At 35.3% G+C, this 21,898-nt stretch overlaps 1 protein-coding gene across 5 annotated transcripts in view; it reads right to left on the bottom strand.

Moving 5' to 3' along the window:
* Window positions 1–21,896, bottom strand: part of LOC148951151 (uncharacterized) — an 86,971-nt gene extending 65,075 nt beyond the window's left edge. For 4 of the 5 annotated variants that reach the window (XM_089090677.1, XM_089090674.1, XM_089090678.1 and 1 more), the window contains exon 1: window positions 21,766–21,896. The gene's annotated coding sequence lies outside the window, so the exon portion shown is untranslated. The remainder of the gene's footprint in view (window positions 1–21,765) is intronic. The other variant, XM_089090675.1, reaches the window with a different exon arrangement.
* Window positions 21,897–21,898: the final 2 nt, after the last annotated feature.

The following is a 21,898-nucleotide window of genomic DNA, read 5'->3' as shown; positions in this document are numbered from 1 at the left end:
AAATAAGGTTGAACAAGGGATTTATTAAGTGTCAGGAAACTATGATTTGGCTGAGGATTTTAAAGATAACCCATATCAAAGAATAACAAGAATGCCCCCCCCCCCTTCCCCAATTTTGATAAATACATTCTACTGCAATTCTCTTGATATGTGTGAATAAAATCAACTCAGCATCTGCAACCTTTTTCAGAGTCCACAATCATACTGTGTTTAAACTCCATGCTGTATCTAGTTTAGCAATTATTTTCCACCGCCTGGGGGCAGGCCAAATTGCCTGCAGCCAGTGAGGGGTGGTTATCATAAGCTCAGAATGTGGTCTAATCTGATATATTTTTGGCAGCCATTTGAAAAGGGAAAATTGAATTTGATATTGGAGATTGATAGAATAAATATTAATAATAAAAGTGATATTTTTTAGATCAGAAGGATATCGGCTTTCTATTGATATGTGAATAAAACTGAAATACTGAAGGGATAGATATATAAAAAAAAGGATAGGCTAATTGGTGTTTCTGGGGTAAAATTGGGGCAGTTTATATTACTAACCTACAAATTAGGTAAACATACACTTGATGCCTTTTTTATGTTATTCTGAATAAAATCATTGCTTTATTCAGAAATTCAATTTTAAGCCCTTTACATAGGCTACCCTCAAAGATGATACCTTTTCTCTTATTTTAGATACTGCTGTTAGCATCACTTTTGTTTAAACCAGTTTACCTGTAAATTGAAATGACTGTCACATTTTTTTTTTCCAATTCTTTGAATTGATGATTGTTTGGATTTGCAATTTTTTTTAGTTTCATTGAGCAAAGGTAGTAAGCCAAGCGCCTGCCTTAACTCCTAATTTTAGTTTTAAATAACTGAATTAATTTTGTCTTGAGCGTTCTGGATTTGAGTGAATTTACATTATTCTGGATTTGAATACAGCTAATATTGTGACATGGCAAGCAAACAGAAGCATATTAGCCCAGTAAAGGGTATGGACAAGTGTGCAGCATGTGAGGATAATCTGAATGTAAGCTTTAATGCTATAAATTGTGATGTATGTGAGCAATGGCTGTTTGCAGATTGTCTTAATCTTTCAGAACCTGAATATATCATATTAACAAAGCTGACTTGTTGCATGGGCTGTGAGTGGAAAGGCCCCATGTGCAAGGTCAACCCGAAGAGTAGTGTAGATACTTCTGAAATAGCAAAAATTGTGCACAGTAGCATAAAGAGCTCACTGAATGGCATGACAACACAATTAGGAACCTGGATTCAAAAATCAAAGAAGCAGTTAAGGACATTTTGACCAATTTAAACGCTGAACTGAAAGCTGAAATCAACACTATATTTACAAGCCTTGAAGAAAGACCTAGTTACAGCATAGGTAACTACCCTAGGAAAGCCCAAAGTGAACAATTTGAAAGCCAGGCAAAGACTCTAATCTTTGAAGACCATGATAGACACAAACAAAGATTAAACATAGTGGTCTTTGGAGTTGCTGCCCAAACTGATGATGCATAGTTTGTCTGTGAATACCTAGCTAACAATTACAAGCTACCTAGTGTTCCTATCTCAAATGTCCACTGTATAGTGAATCCAATTGCTTTTGGAACTCCAAGCCCTCTATGCCCATCACCAATCATGTTCACCATTCCAAACTTCAAGACCAAGAAATTGATTCTCCAGGAATCATTTGAAACAAGGGGAAATTACAATTCAGAAATGATATATAAAAAAACTACCATGAAAAAAGACTTATATGAAGATAACTACCATGGAATTATATGAAGAACTTTACAGGAAACAAGGAGATGGTAAAACTAGTTTAATGACTAAAGACAACAAGGTTGTCCCAATAAACTCTCAACAACCTGCAGCCTCCCCAGAGTTGCAGGTAATGGAGACGTAGAAGAAATTGCTGCTAGCCAAAACCATGTAAGTAGTACTGTTTGTAAAGATTATAGTGCAAACATATTAAATGTAAGCCCTACATTTACAACAGACATTATTTGCTAGTGCCATGTCAAGTTTTTGTAGCAGTATGTCTTCAAATAGTTCTTCTTTCCAATCTTGTCAGCCAGAGCTAAGTGGTATCAACCATGCCAATATTGAGCATAAATATGGACTGTCAGTGCTTTACAGTAATTTAGATTGTGTCACTACCAAAATAGATAAAATTAAGGCTGTAGCTGTGTAAGTAAGGTTATAAAGTAAGGTTAAAAAGGCCAGAAAAGTAAGGTTATAAAGGCCTGAAGTGAGTGTCTTTGCTTTTTACTGAAATAAGACCAAAGAACACTTTCTGATAAGTGTCACTTACTGATACTTAAATCCAGATCCCTGAGTTTAAAATAGTTTTGAACCTTGTGAATCTTGAAGGAAGAGGAATTGTCTTGTACATCACATCAACCCTGAAGGTAGGAACTATTAAACTTGATTTTCAGTATGGGTCATGGGTAGAGGAGGTATGGATAAAGATTGAGCAAAAGGGTCATCCTTCAATTACAGGATGTATTTATAGAAGCTCAAGCTCCCCCTGTCAGAAAACTTCCCAACTTGCAATTGCAAATGCTACAAATTCAGTGATGAGTTATCCTTCCCATAGTGTATTATTTGTTCAAGTCTTTACCCCACTCCAAATTTCATACAATACTCCATCCTAAACCAAAATAAACTTAATATTTTTAAAGCATTGAACTCCTTTTACACTAGCCACATCTATATACATCGTCATAGCTCCTCTTCTTCATTTTCTTCACTTTTGTTACAAGTGACTGTGTTCTTTATTATTTCTCTGTTTTCTAATTGTCTTTTGTCCTAGAAAGTATAGTGCCCTTCTGTTGTGCTCCCTCATTTTTGTGGTTAAAAGATGCTTGGAACCAACTCCTTCTACACTAGTTACATTGTAATAGTTGCATAGTGATCTATTGCTCTTTTTTTATAGTGCTTTGTCATTTCTTTTTTGTAATAAGACAGGTTTTCAATAAATAATAATAATAATAATTAAGTACAGTAACTTGTGTTCTCTCAGATAAAAAGGATTTTTCTAAATCCAATGCTTTCCCAGAAACCCCCAAATTATTAAGCTTAGAAATTAAAATCCTATGATAAATTGAGTTGAATGCTTTTTGAATCTCCAGGAACAGGCTTGCAGGAATTTCTCCTTTGTCAAGACAATAGGTACTTATGGTGGGAATCAGGCCTGACAATGAATCTACTCTGACAATGGTGATGATAAGTTTGCTATTTTTCACCTATAATAACAAAATGATAATACAATATGTTGGCAATTTCATTTTCATCCTATACCATAATCCCTATTTGCCAATCATTTCACTTGGTTGTGAAGACTTCTTATGTTTCCCAATTAATGAATTAATTAACCTCCATGTCTTTTTTGGCTACCTTGTGATTGCAAAAACTGAGCCTCAAAATATAGCTTTTTTGAATTACGAATCAATATTGATAATCTGTTTTTATAATTAACAAAATTTGATTTATTATCCTGATTCGGTTCTGAAACATATTTTTTAAATAGTGAATTTTTTACCTGTATTGATCTCAAAATACTTGGCTAAATCCACGGCTTAGTAGGTGTATCATATATTTTACACTTAAGAGACACAAACAGACATTCTTTGTTTAAAGCATTTTGAAATTTTTCAAGGAACATCACTGTAGACTCTTTGGGGCACTAAGATTCCAGAATATAATTCCAATTCATTTCTGACAACTTAATTTATGATTAAAAATATTAACTTTACTAAAATTCCTCTTTCTAATATCCATCACATTTTTAGGGCAATAATTTAAGCACAGATCAGACACTACAATACAGTGATCACTCTCATCATTTAGAAGAACGCGTGTTTGGAAAAGATTTATTGAAGTAAAAATATGATCTAATAACATTACAGTTTTCTCTGCTATTCTTGTAGGAAGCTGTGATGTCCACAAAAGTAAGGCTATAAAGGCCTGAAATGATTGTGTTTGCTTTTTACTGAAAAGAGACCAAAGAACACGTTCTGATAAGTGTCACTTACTGATACTTAAATCTAGATGTATTTATAGAAGCTCAAGCTCCCCCTGTCAGAAAACTTCCCACCCTGCAATTGCAAATGCTATAAATTCAGTGATGAGTTATCCTTCCCATACTGTATTATTTGTTCAAGTCTTTACCCCATTCCGAATTTCATGGATTGATGGCTATCCTGCTACAGGTAATAATGATGACCAGACTGACCCACTCTTTGAGTGCCTGCAGGAGCATTCACTATATCAGGCTATTAATTTCCTAACTAGGTACTGAGGGGGCCAGCGCCCAACTCTCCTGGATCTCTTATTTGTTAAAGATGAGGAAGTAATCCAAAGTATGACCAAGAGCCACCTTTTGGGGCAAGGTTCTTTATTACTATAGCAATAAAATACACAATTTTACACATTTTTTCTGTTGACGGGGAGCAGAGCTCATATACAAACGAGAAAAAACAAAAGAGAACATACATCTTATCACTGAAACAAACACAACTATTCTTGCCTTTTCTTTTCTTATTAATGAAATAACATTGACAAGCCACTCCAACCTACTGCCAAACACATGTTCATTTGAGGCAATACTAACTTAACAATACCAATTATCAGGCTTACAGTGGGCAGGGAGTGCAGAAAGATCATATCCAAACAATCACAAAATAATAAAAATAATAAATACAATACTCCATCCTAAACCAAAATAAAATTTAAATTTTTAAAGCATTGAATGAGCAACTTCAGAGCCAAGACCTAATGGCATCTATCAGTAACAGTATCTATTGTGATTTCGAAGTGTCAACATCCAAATTGGATATTATATGGACATTAATAATTCAGTAAGTTGCAGTGAAGAAAATAAAAATTTCGCAAATAGGGATTAGTGATGTATAATCCTGACATATTTGTCCTGATCTAATTTCTGAGCATTTATATGTATAGTATGCCGGGCTGTTTTTTATGTAACCCTAATTGACAAGCAGAAGAGGGCCGGTAGACCCGTGCCAAGTGCCTTTGTACCTGCTGAGAGGGTCTTCCTTAAATTGAGGGAATCGGTCTGGACGGAGCTTGACACTTCCCTCGTTTAGTGGGGTTAAATTGGTTTCAGCATTCATTCAGTGTACACGTATTACCTTCCGATTGCATCTCTCCTGCTGATTTGTGACGTATATTCTTGGACTGCCCCTGGACTGTGATTCTTGGATTGCGCTTAATTATTGAAAGGCAGGCATGAGCAAAAAACTCGTTTTGAATGCTGTGTTGAATTTTCAGAGGAATCACTCAGAAATCACTGTCTGAGTGTGTGAAAATATATTGCATTGTAAGCTCGGCTGTGAAATTCTTCACGCATTATGCGATTTTATCAGAAAAGAGACTTCTTTATTCTGAAATTGATGCAACAAGGCCGAGTCGTCAGTCATGTCAAAGACGACGAAAACGTTATTGACATGTGTAAGTTCCTTGTCTCAGCCGTCAAAGAGAAGAAAAATATACCGCGTTTCGTTATTTTCAATCCCTGTGAAACTCCAGCTGTTGGCGGTGCTGTTTCTGCTACAGTGGTTACAAAAGTTGACGAGATTTCCCGTAAGCTGGATGGATTTATTGAAGTCACAACCCGTGCGTTCTTAAATGAGAACATTTCGAATGCAGAACAAGTTAACAATGCGTCAACCTCTGCTACTTACAATTCGCAAAGCGTAAAGCCATCGTATGCTGTGGTGCTTAAAAACTATCCACAAGATATCAGGGATCCTCATGACCATAAACAGTTTATTGACAATATATGCCAAGAAGCTTCAAATGATATTACGGGACTATAGCAACTGAATAACGACTGGAAAATTGTTGTGCACTTCAAATCAGTGGCTAGTAAAATAGTTGAGAATATGAAAGCCGCTCAGCACTCTATGAATGCTTCTATGAGAGAACCAGTCTTTGCAGCTGTTGTCAAACAAGTGCCCCAATCCTTAGACTGCTCCAGCCTTCAGCAACTTATCCCCAAAAGTACGAAGATAAGCCAGTGTGGCTTCTTCTTCTTCTTCTTCTAATTCACAGCAGGCGGGCTATTCAGTTGGTACTATTTAGCCCTCTTCTTTTTGCTTCACTCTGTGGGCTACAGAGCTATTGTCTTGGTTGTCTCTTGTTTATTAGATATTCTCAGATATCTTTCAGTAGATCTTTTGACTCAAGGAGTTCAAATATAAGACGATAGATATCGATTTCTGTGCTCTGTCTGCAGGTATAGTTGGCTAAGCTCTTGGCTGATAGTGATATTTTGTGGTGTTTGAAGCATTTTAACAGTTTACAAAGCAAGGTATGTTATGCAGACGTCAGCATATTACATTCAAATAGGCAATGGTCAATTGTTTCATTATTCATATTACAATGCCTGCAAAGAGGGGACAGGGGAATTGAACCACTTGAATTAGAAAGCTTATATGAGAATGCAAGGAAATTTAGTCCATTTGTTCCAGATCGAATTCTATGATAGATTTTAGAAAGATACTTATTGGGAAAGGGGGAAAGGATAGGATTAATCTTATTAAAATTAATATCTGATAGCATCCATCGGAAAATATCTCTAATTGGGATTGGTCTCCCACTTGGCTGGTCAATATTTATAGCATTTTTAGCTATTTCATCAACCTGATGATTACCAGTTATGCCAGAGTGGCTAGGAATATACTGAAAATAAGTTTTTATGCCACTTGAAGCAAGATTATCAATAATACTGAGACAATGATAAGTGTCAATGTTCAACTTATATTGTGGAGCTGAGGCCAGCAACTCAAGGCTTGATAAAGAGTCGGAATAGATGATAATATTATTCGAATTTGCAATCAAAGGTTGGTTTTGCTTAAGGTGTTCTAATGCCATGATTATGGCATTTAACTCAGCAGACATTATAGATAAATTATTAAATAATCTCTCACCCATTGCAATTTTCAGATGAGGAAGGAAAACACCACTTGCAACCTTCTCATTCATTATTGACCCATCAACAAATATTTGGAAGTGATTTTTATAGGTGATTGTATGAAGTTATGCAAATTTTTTCTGGACAAAAGAAATGGGGGTTAAATCTTTATTCTATTTTGAAAATTCATTAATTATTATGGGAAATGACCAATTCCATGGAGGGTATTCGGGGAAAGTAGGTGCAATAGAATTTTCTGGTACAGGGAACTTCTTTTGAATATTGGCATACTCATTTGCAATACCTCTATACATGGCTGGATTTCTTAACCAATTATGTAATATGTGTGAGCTATTTGATTCAATTTTTGTAAGATGTTTTATCAAGAGAAAGCTACGTCTCTCCCTTATTGTTGTTAGTCCACTCTCCATAAGCAGAAACTTGGTGCTTGTTGGTTTCCTAAGACCAAATATGAGACGTATTATATCATTTTGTGTTGTTTCAATTTTTCGCATCTGGGTCTGTGCACATGCACCATAGACGATGAGCCCACAGTCAATATGGGGTCTTATATGTGATTTATAAAACTGGAGTAAGGTTTTCTCCTTACAACCCCAGGGTGTGGAAAGAAGTCTTTTTAGTATATTTGCTTTTCTATAACATTTTTTTATTGTGTTTGAAATGCGGAGGTGGAAATTAAGTTTTTGGTCAAGCATGAGACCTAGGTAATTAATATGATTATCTTCTGGAATAGTTGTTTTATTTAGAGTTAGTTTTGCATTAACATGGTTTCGCTTCCGGTGAAATTGGATTATTTTTGACTTGGTGTGGTGCAATGGGTAAATCTGAATGTTGAGAGAATTTTTCGAACTGGAAAAGTGACTTTTGCAGATTTGACTGTGCTATTTGAAAGGTGTTGCCAGATGACCATAGCACCAGATCATCACCATATTGTAGATTCGTGTGGGGTAGGTTCATGTCCCAGAGATATAGGGCAAAAAGAAGGCAACTGAGGACTGCTCCCTGAAGTAGGCCATTGGTTATTGTCTTTCGGGGTGAAGAGGCTGAACCAACACAAATAAGGAAACTTCACACTTCAATGAAGAATTTAATAAAGAATACTAGCTTAGGGGGTACATCAAGGTTTTCAAGTTTATTTAAAAGGATTTGGTGGTTCACATTGTCATATGCCCTTTCAAAATCTAGGAAAGCTGCCACTGGGACATTATTTTTTGAGAAAAAGTCATTTATTGCATTTGTTAGCAAAATGAAAGCACCTGTTCAGGAGTGGTGTTTTCTGAATCCAGTTTGAGTGTGTGGGATCATATTATTTTTTTCAACAAACCAGAGGAGTCTTTGATAGATCATTTTCTCCATTATTTTCCCCATCACAGGTGTAATCATTATGGGCCTATAAGACTCAAGGTTATCTTTTGGGTTATTTTTCTTTAGGATTGGTATGAGGGACGAAGAATTCCATATATTGGGGAACCTAGAAGATGTCCAAGCATGATTATAACAATTTAGCAGTTCTTGTTTGTATGAAGGTGTGAGATTCTTTATCCATGTAGGGTGTATATTGTCATAACTGCTGCTAGTTTTGGTCCTAATATGATGTATTGCATTATTCAATTCCTGGATTGAAAATGGATTGGTTATTTACTCGGATTCTGGGCGTGGTTGGTAACTTGGGTTCATAGGAATTGTGGACAGTTTGCTTTGATTATTTGATGTTAGCTTATTAACAAAAAGAGTTGCAAATAGGTTAGTTTTACCATTATCATTGTCATAATGGGTATTATTATGTATAAGCTCATACAGCAATGGGTTGGGGGAAATCTTTTTCCCACAGATGTGGCTTATGACTTTATGTATAATTGGCTCATGAGTTTCTCTGGAGATTATTTGCAAAATTATTCCAGTATTTATATTTAGCATTTATTATAGTCCTTTTTAGATTAGATTCTGCTTGTAATTTTTTTAAGTACATAATAATACCCATTATGACAATGATAATGGAAAAGCTAACCTATTTGCAACTCTTTTTGTTAATAAGCTAACATCAAATAATCAAAGCAAACTGTCCACAATTCCCATGAACCCAAGTTACCAACCACGCCCAGGATCCGTGTACATAACCAATCCATTTTCAATCCAGGAATTGAATAGTGCAATATATCAGATTAGGACCAAAACTAGCAGCAAATATGACAATATACACCCTACATGGATAAAGAATCTCACACCTTCATACAAACAAGAACTGCTAAATTGTTATAATCACGCTTGGGCATCTTCTAGGTTCCCCAATATATGGAAATGTTCGTCCCTCCTACCAATCCTAAAGAAAAATAAACCAAAAGATAACCCTGAGTGTTATAGGCCCATAATGATTACTCCTGTGATGGGGAAAATAATGGAGAAAATGATTTATCACAGACTCCTCTGGTTTGTTGAAAAAAATAATATGATCCCACACACTCAAACTGGATTAAGGAAATACCACTCCTCAACAGATGCTTTCATTTTGCTAACAAATGCAATAAAAGAATCTTTCTCAAAAAATAATATCCTAGTGGCAGCTTTCCTAGATTTTGAAGGGGCATATGACAATGTGAACCACCAAATCCTTTTAAATAAACTTGCAAACCTTGGAGTACCCCTAAGCTAGTATCTTTTATTAAATCCTTCATAGAAGTGTGAAGTTTCATTATTTGTGTTGGTTCAGCCTATTCACTCCAAAAGACAATATCCAAAGGCTTACCTCAGGGAGCAGTCCTCAGTTGCCTCCTATTTGCTCTATATCTCTGGGACATGAACCTACCCCACACAAATCTACACTATGCTGATGATCTGGTGCTATGGTCATCTGACAACACCTTACAGATAGCACAGTCAAATCTGCAAAAGTCACTTTTCCAGTTTGAAAAATTCTCTCAACATTCAGATTTACCCATTGCACCCACCAAGTCAAAAATAATCCAATTTCACCGGAAGTGAAACAATGTTAATGCAAAACTAACTCTAAATAAAACAACTATTCCAGAAGATAGTAATATTAATTACCTAGGTCTCATGCTTGACCAAAAACTTAATTTCCACCTCCACATTTCAAACACAATAAAAAAATGCTATAGAAAAACAAATCTTTCCACACCCTCGGGTAGTAAAGAGAAAACCTCACTCCAGTTTTATAAATCACATAATAAGACCCCATATTGACTATGGGCTCATCGTCTATGATGCATGTGTAAAGACCCAGATAAAAATTGAAACAACACAAAATGATATAATATGTCTCATATTTGGTCTTAGGAAACACACAAGCACCAAGTTTCTACTAATGGAGAGTGGATTAACAACAATAAGGGAGAGACGTAGCTTTCTCTTGATAAAACATCTTACAAAAATTGAATCAAATAGCTCACACACATTACATAATTGGTTAAGAAATCCAGCCATGCATAGAGGTATTGCAGATGAGTATGCCAATATTCAAAAGAAGTTCCCTGTACCAGCAAAGTCTATTGCACCTACTTTCCCCCAATCCCCTCCATGGAATTGGTCATTTCCCATAATAAATACTGAATTTTGAAATTGGAATAAAGATTTAACCCCTATTGCTTTTGTCCAGAAAAAATTTGCAGAACTTAATACAATTACCTATAAAAATCACTTCCAAATATTTATTGATGGGTCGAAAATGAATGAGAAGGTTGCAATTGGTGTTTTCATTCCTCAACTGACAATTGAAATGGGTGAGAGATTATTTAATAATTTATCTATAATGTCTGCTGAGTTAAATGCCATACTCACGGCATTAGAACACCTTAAGCAAAACCAACCTTTGATTGAAAATTCGAATAATATTATCATCTATTCCGACTCTTTATCAAGCCTTGAGTTGCTGGCCTCAGCTCCTCAATATAAAATGGACATTGACACTTATCATTGTCTCAGTATTATTGATAACCTTGCTTCAAGTGGCATAAAAACTTACTTTCAGTACATCCCTAGCCACTCTGGCATAAGTGGTAATCATCAGGTTGATGAAATAGCAAAAAATGCTATAAATATTGACCAGCCAAGTGGGAGACCAATCCCGATTAGAGATATTTTCCAATGGAGGCTATTGGACATTAATTTTAAAAAGATTAATCCTATCCTTTCCCCCTTTCCCAATAAGTATCTTTCGAAAATTTATCATAGAATTTGTTCTGGCACAAATGGACTAAATTTCCTTGCATTCTCATATGAGCTTTCTAGTTCAAGTGGTTCAATTCCCCTGTCCCCTCTTTGCAGGCATTGTAATATGAATAATGAAACAATTAACCATTGCCTAATTGAATGTAATAGGCTGACGTCTGCACAACATACCATGCTTTGTAAACTATTAAAATACTTTAAACACCACAAAATCCCACTATCAGCCAAGAGCCTAGCCAACTATACCTGCACACAGAGCATAGAAATGGACATCTATCATCTTATATTTGAACTCCTAGAGTTGAAAGATCTGCTGAAAGATATCTGAATATATCTAATAAATATGAGGCAATCAAGCCAGTAGCTCTGTAGCCCACAGAGTGAAGCAAAAGGAAAAGGGCTAAATAGTGTTACTGAAAAGCCCGCCTGCTGTTAAATAGAAGAAGAAGAAGAAGAATCCAGTGATTACTTTTTTGCTGTTAAAGTTGATAATGAGTTTAATTATAATATTTATTTGCCCACTAACTACCATATTGATACGTCCAACTGTCTTTTTGCTCTTGTCTCTGAAAAGCTATGTAGAAGTATTTTGAGTATTATTTCTAGTAGTTCTGCATGTCTAATAGTTGGAGATTTTAACTGTAACTTAACTGCTCCATCTGCCCGTTCTTCTCTGGTTGGTGAAATATTTGATAATCATTTTGAATGTTGTTGACAAAAATAGAAATTTCACATATATTTACAATTCCTCGTCAACATCAACATAGACCATGTTGTTGCTTTTCCATTTTTAGATGTCTCACGACAGAAGGTTGTGTGTAATTATTTAATATCTGATCACCTGCCCGTATCGTTTTCTTTTTCACCAAATAAAACTTCTCATATACCTACCAATCATCTAAAAACACAAAATCCTTCATATGTACCTAATTGGGCGTCAATCAACACTAAATTGTATTGGAATAGTGTTTCTATAATCCTTTCCAAGATTAAGGTACCCTTTTTTCTGCTGATCAAGCACTCACAGTTGCCCGCTTAGGAAAAACGTATACTCCTTGATATTTATTGTGCAGTAACTTGCCACGCTTTACAATATGCAGAATCTCGTGTTGTTCCATTCAAGCGTCGGCATCGAGGAACTGTTCCTAAGTAGCAGGAAAATCAAAGTCTCACTCAAGTGTTTGATTCAGTGAAGTTTTGGCTACATTTATGGATTGAATAAGACCAACCATGGTCTGGTCTTGTTAGTTCCATCTACATTGCAACAAAGAAGAAGTTTGCTAAGGAGCTTCAGAATCACCATAAGCAAATCACAGAACAGACAGCACAAAAAATCAAACATAATCCTAATTTCCTTTGGTTGTCTATCTGTCCCAGGATTCCCAAAACTTCCCTTTCCACTGTTGATATTCCTTTATCTAATTGGTATTCTTTTTACAAGGCTGAATTTCCTCCACCAAACCCTGAACCTGAACACAAATATATTGAAGAGTTTGACCAATTTTTGCATGCTTTCCCTGATTCTGATTACATAGTATCTGTAATGTCTGTTGCTGATGCTATTATGCGCCTTAAACTGAATCAGTCACGAGGCATATATGGAATTCACGCTCTACATATCAAATGTGGTGGTCCTGCGCTTTTAGAGCATCTCACTTTATTACTGCAAATGATTTTTATTCAAGGTTTGGTTCCGTCATCATTCTGTATGGGCGATCTTTCTCCTATTCCGAAAAAAGGAAGAACATTCAGTCAATGCACATATTTCAGGCCCATAACTGTATCAGCCCCTCCATGCAAGTCTTATGAGCTATTGTTCATAAAAGAGCTAGAAGAAAAATGTTACAGGCCTCCCCATCAATTTGGCTGTCAACATAGTATTGGTTGTGCAGTCGCCCTTGGGGTTGTTGCTAATGCACTGCTTGATGCTTCTCTCTCATGTAGTGCACTCACCTTGGCTAGTCACGATGTTCACCACGCCTTTGACTCCCTGATCCACCCCCTTATGCTCTTAAGGGCTGCTACAAGAGGAGTAAGTCTGGCTATCATCAGATCTCAAAGGGATATGTATACCAAGCTACGAGTCCGACTTAAAATCCCTCTTGAGAAAGATGAAATGGCAAAGCCACAGGATAGAACTGTGCCAGTTAAGAATGGGGCAAGGCAAGGTGCCATTGCCTCACCTTGTTATTTCAATAACTACGTCCTCAAGGCTCAAGATCAGTGCCAGATATCATGTGTTCTTTCTGGTCATGATATCTCCTTAGTCACTTATGCTGATGACATTTTTAACCTTAGCCAAACTCTGGACAAAATTTCTGAAACATTTCAAAAACTGCAAGCTGAGTATTTAAAATCTGGTCTTGAATTCAAAGCTGAAAAAACTGATGTAGTCCTTTTTAACTGGAAAGGCCCACTTCATGATGAAATTGTTCTTGGAAATTCAAAGATACGCCCGTCCGACCCAATCGTTTATCTTAGCATTCCCATTGGAGATACAATTTCTCACACTTGTCATCTTTTAACAGAACACATCAAATGCTGCATATCAGCTTCATACTCTTCCATAGTATCTGCTAAGCTTCGTTTTAATTGCCGTTATCTGTCAACCTTATACAGCACTGTTGCTCTCCCCCATATCCTCTATATTGCACCCTTCTGGAAGGTTCTTACACACGTTGATAAATTGAAAATCCGTTCTACCTTCTTCAATTTTGCAAAATATTTACTGAGATATCGAATTTGGACACGCAATTCAAAGCTCATCAATAGACTTCACATAGCAGATCCTACTATAGCTATTGTTAAGGTCATAGAAAAACAAAAGCAAAAGATTTCAAATCACGCTTGGAAACTACACCTTTTACACTAGGCACATCTATACACATTGTCATAACTCCTCATCTTCATTTTTGTTACAAGTGTCAGTTTTCTTTAGTATTTATGTGTTTTCTATTTGTCTTTCGTCCTAGAGAGTATAGTGCCCTTCTTCTGTTTTTTTTAGTGCTCCGTCATTTTTGTAGTTAAAACATGCTTGGTAACAAACTCTTCAACACAAGTTATATTGTAAAAGTCGCATAGTAATATTTTGCGATTTTTCTCTTTTTTTATAGTGCTCTGCCATTTCCTTTCCGTAATAAGACAGGTTTTCAATAAATAATAATAATAATAATTAAGTACAGTAACTTGTGTTCTCTCAGATAAAAAGGATTTTTCTAAATCCAATGCTTTCCCACAAACCCCCAAATTATTAAGCTTAGAAATTAGAATTCAATGATAAATTGAGTTGAATGCTATTTGAATATCCAGGAACAGGCTTGCAGGAATTTCTCCTTTGTCAAGACAATAGGTACTTATGGTGGGAATCATACCTGACAATGAATCTAATCTGACAATGGTGATGATAAGTTTGCTGTTTTTTCACCTATAATAACAAAATGATGATATAATATGTTGGCAATTTCATTTTCATCATATACCAAAATTCCATATTTGCCAATCATTTCACTTGGCTGTGAAGACTTCTTATGTTCCCCATTTAATGGATTTATTAACCTCCATGTCTTTTTTGGCTACCTTGTGATTGCAAAAATTGAACCTCAAAATATAGCTTATTTGCATTACAAACCAATATTGATAATCTGTTTTTATAATTAAAAAAGTTTGATTTATTATCATGATTCGGTTCTGAGACATATTTTTTAAATAGTGAATTTTTTACCTGTATTGATCTCAAAATACCTAGCGAAATACACGACTTAGTGGGCGTATCTTATCATATGTTTTACATTTATGAGACAGAAACAGACATTCTTTGTTTAAAGCATTTTGAAATTTTTCAAGGAACATCACTGTAGACTCTTTGGGGCACTAAGATTCCAGAATATAATTCCAATTCATTTCTGACAACTTAATTTATGATTAAAAATACTAACTTAACTAAAATTCCTCTTTCTAATATCCATCACGTTTTTAGGGCAATAATTTAAGCATAGATCAGACACTACAATACAGTGATCATTCTCATCATTTAGAAGAATGCATGTTTGGAAAAGATCAATTGAAGTAAAAATATGATCTAATAACATTGCAGTTTGCTCTGCTATTCTTGTAGGAATTCTACATGATGGAACAAACAATTTTGCAAAATTTAAACACAGAAAATCATGCAACTTATCTTGAGTGTATTGACTATGCAGCATGTAATTTATATTATCATAAGACAGGATGCCAAAATTAAATCCCCCATAATCACAACCTGATCTCCATTTCCATCAATCTTATCTAAAAACTGTTCATGTATATCCAAACATTCCGAGACTGCTGCAGAGGGCAGCTGATATATTACAGGACAAACTATTTTTTTGTATTTACCATAATCTCAATCAACCAATTTTCAAAAATCATTTATTTGTTAAAACTAGACACCTTATTCTAAATTACCCAGAGGATCCCATTTTGAACAAAAAATGCTAGCCTTCCACCTGATCATGTTATTCTATTACTGTAGGTAAAATTATAACCAACACACTTTATAATGTTTTCACTGCCATTTATAAGGAAAGTTTCACATAGACCTAAAATGGTAATTTTATGATCATGCAAAAGCAAAGTAATAAAATCCAAACTCCAAAGCAAACACTGGCAATTAGTGAAAGCTGTCCTCAGAGCCTGCCGAAAATTCTACCACACTTGCCTACCAATGAATATAGACTAAACAGGAAGCTAGATAAGTATTCATCATATGCTTCATCTGTTAATGGAGCATTATCTTGGTAAAAATCCTTTAGATTAGGCTGATTTTTTTCAAAATCTCAGCCTTCCCACCAATAGTTCACCAATACTCATTAAAAGTCAAATAAACTGTTTTTACCTGATGTCTCAAACTCTTTGTGCTGACAATTATGTTGGTGAGACATGTAATCAATATGAAACAGCAGAGATGACAGAATTGTACATGTCAAAGATGCATACATTGTGGTTTTGCTGGACCAATTCAGTTGCAACATAGCAAAATATACACAGCAAGAACAAAAAAGATCCCTTGAAAATAGTAAGCTTAGGCCTAAGAAAATAAAATACTAGATGAAAAACACTTGTGACATTCCTCATGTATAGATGGATCATTTCACACTGCACTTTATTCTCATATCAGACCCATATGAACAGTTACATAAATAATGCACTTCTTGATTCAAAAAGAATATTTAAACACTATTCATGTTTGTGTCAATTGAGATTAGCATGCTTTTTTACCTTTAGCCAGATACTTGCACCCATTTGTTTAATACACGTGATCTCACCTCTTTCATGTAACTCTTTCCCTTTAATTATGAGACTGCTGTGAAGGTCATTTAGCGCTGGTGGTAGGTCTGTTGTAATATGAATTCCGGATCCTTTAAGTTTTGAAACAGATTTTAAAACGCTTTGAATCTCAAGTTCATTATGTAATGAGATGATTACAGGTCTTGCTTTGGGCCTTTTACACAAAGTAATCCTACTTGCAGGTTTATCAGGAAGATACTAATATTTTATCAGATGAACACTATCAGCCACTGAGCCAAGCATTTTTTCAAAAAGATTTTCAACATTAGACTTGGCGTTTTGACTTGGGTGTTCAGACAGTAAACCATGAATGATTATGATTAATTGTCTCTCTTTAACTTCAAAGTACAGTAGCTTTTTTTCAAGCTCATCACAGCAAGCCTTTTGAAGAATAGAATCCTTCTCAAGAGATGCAATTTTACTCCTGTGCAAGGAAGAGTGGGTGTTCAGCTCCATAATCTCAGCATTCATACTGTCAAGTTTCTTTGAAAGTTCAGACTGGGACTGGATGATTGAATCCAGCTTTAAATTCAGACTGTCTGTAAGGGTATCAAAACCTACTTGCGTCACAGCCAACATCATTTGTTACAATAAATAATTACCCTGATCTGCCTTCATTAAATTAAAACTTTATTTGGTTCTTTTTTCTCTTAGTCAGTTAAAAACAGTGATTTCTATCAGAACTAATTTTTCTTTTCATTAGATGGCACTAAAAAGGAAAATTGTAAGATTTCTGCTTTAACCAAGGAAACTGGCTCCAAAAAGCAGCTTCAAACTGCTGCACAGTCTATTGAAAATATTAAAAAATCTAGGTACCTTCTTTCTGTCACCCACAGCTTATTTCTGGTACATTTTAAATCACTAAGGATTTTTGATATTTCTATATGTTCATAATTAGATAGATGGCAATGATGGCAAGTGGCTATATAGCTATTACTTGGTCAACTAAAGTTGTACCTACAGACACACAATTGTAGAAACCATGTGTTTACAAATTACATTAAGGTCAGGCAAGATTTTCTGGTAGAGGAGGTGGTGTGTTGGCTGTGGGTAGGGCAGAGAAATTGGTACTAAAACTGGACTTCAGGAGGTATGCTTTTTCTTTTATACCTAAAGCTTTTTTACCATTCTCTCTCATTAGATCTGGGATATCTTGTTTAGACGAGTTAGCTGCAGAGACATGTCACCAAAACATCTTTGGGTTCTGTTTTGAGTTAGCTCAAAAGACATTTGTCTTTGGTTCAACAGAAAAATATAGAAGAAGCTTGGTTTGATATGAAAAGGGTGCTCATGCAGACAACTGTAAAATTTACAATAACCACTTGGAAACAAAGACCAAGAACATTCCCTTACATGACACAAGAAATCAGGCCAGCAATCCAAAAGAAAAAGAAACTGGAATAGATACAAGGACATTCCAACACAGGCAAATTATGACAATTTTAAACAGATGCAAAATAAAGTCCAGCACCTTACAAGAGAACTTACAAGCAAATATGAGGAGCCACTATCATCAACATCAAAACCATTCAAAAGATGTTTTGGGAATATGCCTCAATTCAAAAGCCCAGTAGACATTCAGTAACAGAAATCTCTATTAATAAGAATATTATAACCAATCCTGAGGATGGAGCTGAAGTCCTGAATAAGCAGTGCAGGTCAGTTTTCACACCTCCAGATAATACTCCCTTGGCAGAAATGCTGGACTATAATATTGAGAAATGCAAATTATTGCTTTCAAACCTCTGGATGCAGAACTATGGCTATTGGTCTGTATTTGTATATGGCTATTGAATCCAAATAAGTCTGTTGGCCCTGGTGGAGTTCATCCCCAGACCTTAAAAGGGGCAAGCTCCATTTGGAGCTTGCCCTTCCTTTAACAAAACTGATCTAAAAGCCTCTGGATACCAAAGTAGTTTGTCAAGAGTGCAAGTCAATGCAATTTGGGAGAATGAACATAAGGGGGCAGTACCATATGATAGGAGGGAATTGTTCAAGACAATTTATTGACTCTTTGGCAGAGAGGAGAGATTTGGGGATTGTTACTGATGAGGAACTAAAATTTAACAAACATGTACAAACAAAACCAAGACCCTAGGTATAATGAAGCATACTATATGCAGCAGATCATCCAAAATTATGACCAAACTTTACAAGGGTCTTATGTACCCAGTGCTAGAATTTTGGATGTGTGTTGCTACACCCCTGAACAAGGGTGATCAGCCAAAAATAAAGTATGTCTGAACACAGACAACAAAAGCTGTTAATGGATGCAAGAATCTTGACTATCTATCCAGATTGAATAAGCTATAGCTCCCAATGCTTTTGTACAGGTTTTGAAGAGGTGATGTCATAATGATTTATAAGCTTTTGAATACCAACTCCTCCTGTCAAAAGCCATTTCAATTTGAAGAATCCTCCAGAACAAAGGAGAATAGTAAGTATTTGTCCAAGAAGAAGGCAGATTCCAGAGTCTGCAACCACTACTTCTCCAATAGAGTGATTGACCATTGGAGCAATCTCCCTGACACTGCTGTCATTGCTCCCTCCATTGATGCCATTAAAACTGCTGTTGGTCCCTATCTATGGAAGACAGAGAGGGATGCAATCCACTCAATCAACAACAACTGGCCAGCAACTCTACAGGATTTTTTCCTTATTTTGGTGAACAAGGCAATTTAAGGGTGAAATGTGTTAACTAATTATAATGAAGCAACAACTGTTGTGTTTAACCCTTTTCTACAGCCAAAAATAAGAGAAAAAGGTGTAATCTTAGAGGGTGTGTAATGGGCTTGAAATTGAATTTCCAAGTAAAGCAATTATTATATTCAGGAAGGGCATAAAAAAGAAGTAAATATTTATATTAATAGAGTATTCAGATAGCTAAGAAACAAACTTATCTAAATCAGAATTTCATCTTGAATCTTAATATGACATTTGATTATATTGAAAATTCAATTTTAAGCCCTTTATGGACCCTCAAAAATGATACCTTATCTCTTGTTTTAGATACAATACCTATGTTAGCATCAATCTTGTTAAAACCAGTTTATGCTTAAATTGAATAGACAGTGATGAAATTGAGAATCAATGAATGCATGGGAAATATCTAATATGGGCTAGGCATATATATTTGGGAAAAGGTTAGATTAGGTTAAGTTAAATTGAATTTGCAATGGAAACAAATGTTGTATTTGGATTCAGGATGAAATTCTGATTCTCAGGTAAGCTTGTTTCTTAGCTATCTGAATACTCTATTAATACAACTATTTAGGCTAGGCTACCAAAAATGGGTAAATTTCTAGGTGGCACTATAATTTAGCTAGGATGAAAGTGATAACATCATTTGATAACTTTTTTTATGCTCTTTCATAATACAATAATTGCTTCTGTCGCAAATTGCATCTTGAGCCCTTAAAGAGGCCCCAAGGGTATTTCATTTTTGTAACCACACAAAAAAGTTATAACCTAACCTACAGGATACTTTATTTTCAATTCAAACTGTTTTCCTACCATTTCAAGTTTTTCAAATGCCATTGACAAAAATTGCACTGAATTTTTAAATTTGAAACTTTGCTGTTGACAGTTTAGGGTATATTCCAATTCAGGGTATATATTTGCATATTAGGGGGGGGGGGGGTAAAGTTCATGGTAAATTTAGAGTCGGTCATATAAGTTAGCTAGGATGAAAGTAAAAACATCAGTTGATGCTTTTTTATGCTCTTTCATAATTCATATAAAATATCTTTGGGGCCCCTTTAAGGGTTCAAGATGTAATTTGCAACAGAAGCAATTATTGTATTATGAAAGAGCATAAAAAAAGGCACCAAATGAAGTTTTCATCTTCATCCTAGCTAAATTATAGAGCCACCTAGAAACTTACCCAAAAATGCATCAAGTGATATGTTCACTTTATTCACAAGTCAATAATACAAGCTACCCCAAATTTACCATTTCTGGAAATATGTCTCTGTAGATGAATGAGCTAATTAATAATCTAAGGTGTTTAATCTTGAACAATTTTAATAACCTAATAGGCCTAGCCATATTGGGATCCCACCAGATGGCTAATTTGACAGTGTATATATATACAAATTTTTAAATTAGCCAACCAGCCAACCAGTAGGCTATTTTAAGCCTAGGAGTACAGCTGAACATAAGAAAACATATTAAGAAAACATTTCTTACCCATTAATATGCAGAATAATCCTAGTTAACACATTTTGCAGAGGGAGAGCCTTTATCTTCACTTCTTCCTTGTTTTTACAGTTTTTCTAAGAAATTCATGAATTTACCTTAAATTGCATGTCCAGCAAGATAAGGTGGAGTTGAGCCTCCTGTAGAAATTTTGCTGTTGGTGTTTCAAGGTTATGATTTGACATCCCAGGGTAAAGTTCTACCAAATCATATTATTGACTTGAGCATATAGGCTAGTGAATATACCACTCAATGCCTTTTTTATGCTGATTATGAATATAGTGATCATTTCTATCAGAAATGAATTTCAGCCCCCCCCCCCCTAGCCGATATATGCCAATTCAGGGTATATATTTCTACAACCTAACCCTGAATTGTCATATATAGGGGGGCTGAAATTCATTTGTGATAGAAATGATTATTTTATTCATAATCAGCATAAAAAAAGGCATCAAATGGTGTATTCACTTCATTCCTAACTCAATAATATGATTTGGTAGAACTTTACCCATCCCAGTTCCTAGAACCTAGGCTAGGCCTATAGCCTATAGGATAGGCTATTCACAGAATATATACCCCTACCCCCCTAATGTGCAAATATATATCTAGAGTTGCATCCTCAATATAAATATAGTAACATCCATTTGCATCACAAATGAACTTTACTCCCATATTAGCCATATGGTGGATGTCCAGCCATATTGATGTATGGCTTAGATATTTAACCTAGCTATTCATTAATATAGCCTATACAATCCTTTTCAATCCCTCTTTGATAAAAAGATGTTAGGATTATAGTTTACATAATATTGCTCAATTGCATAGCCTACTGATCTTTCACCCTAGACTAAGTATTAGGCCTACCGAATTTTTCAAGTTAGGCTATTTTTGGGAACTTTACAGTGCTTCCTTTGGAGTAAGCCTATCTGTGGGCTTAGACCAAGTTGTGAGCTACTAAGATCTTAGGCTATTGAAAAGATTTAAGACTGGGCTACAACTAGCCTAGCCTAGTTGCATAAAGGCTTTAATTACACTATCCTACTAAGTAAACACACCAAAGTTCAACAGTTGAGCCAAACCTAACTAGGCCTAGTTTAACATACTTTAATATTAGTTGTTATTTTTCACCATCAAAAGTTTCTAATCAGACTTCTTTTGTTGTAAATTATTTCCTTTTGTAGATGTTAGTGTTTGACTCAGCAGTATCCAATCCGCGTGTTTCTATCTGATTAAGAT

Source organism: Artemia sp. Qi Xiang Cuo, chromosome 6 (assembly GCF_049724085.1).
Source record: "Artemia sp. Qi Xiang Cuo chromosome 6, ASM4972408v1, whole genome shotgun sequence".
In the NCBI taxonomy this organism is placed as follows: domain Eukaryota; kingdom Metazoa; phylum Arthropoda; class Branchiopoda; order Anostraca; family Artemiidae; genus Artemia; species Artemia sp. Qi Xiang Cuo.
The sequence above is the reverse complement of the archived record's forward strand: the minus strand, read 5'-3'. Positions and strand labels throughout refer to the sequence as shown.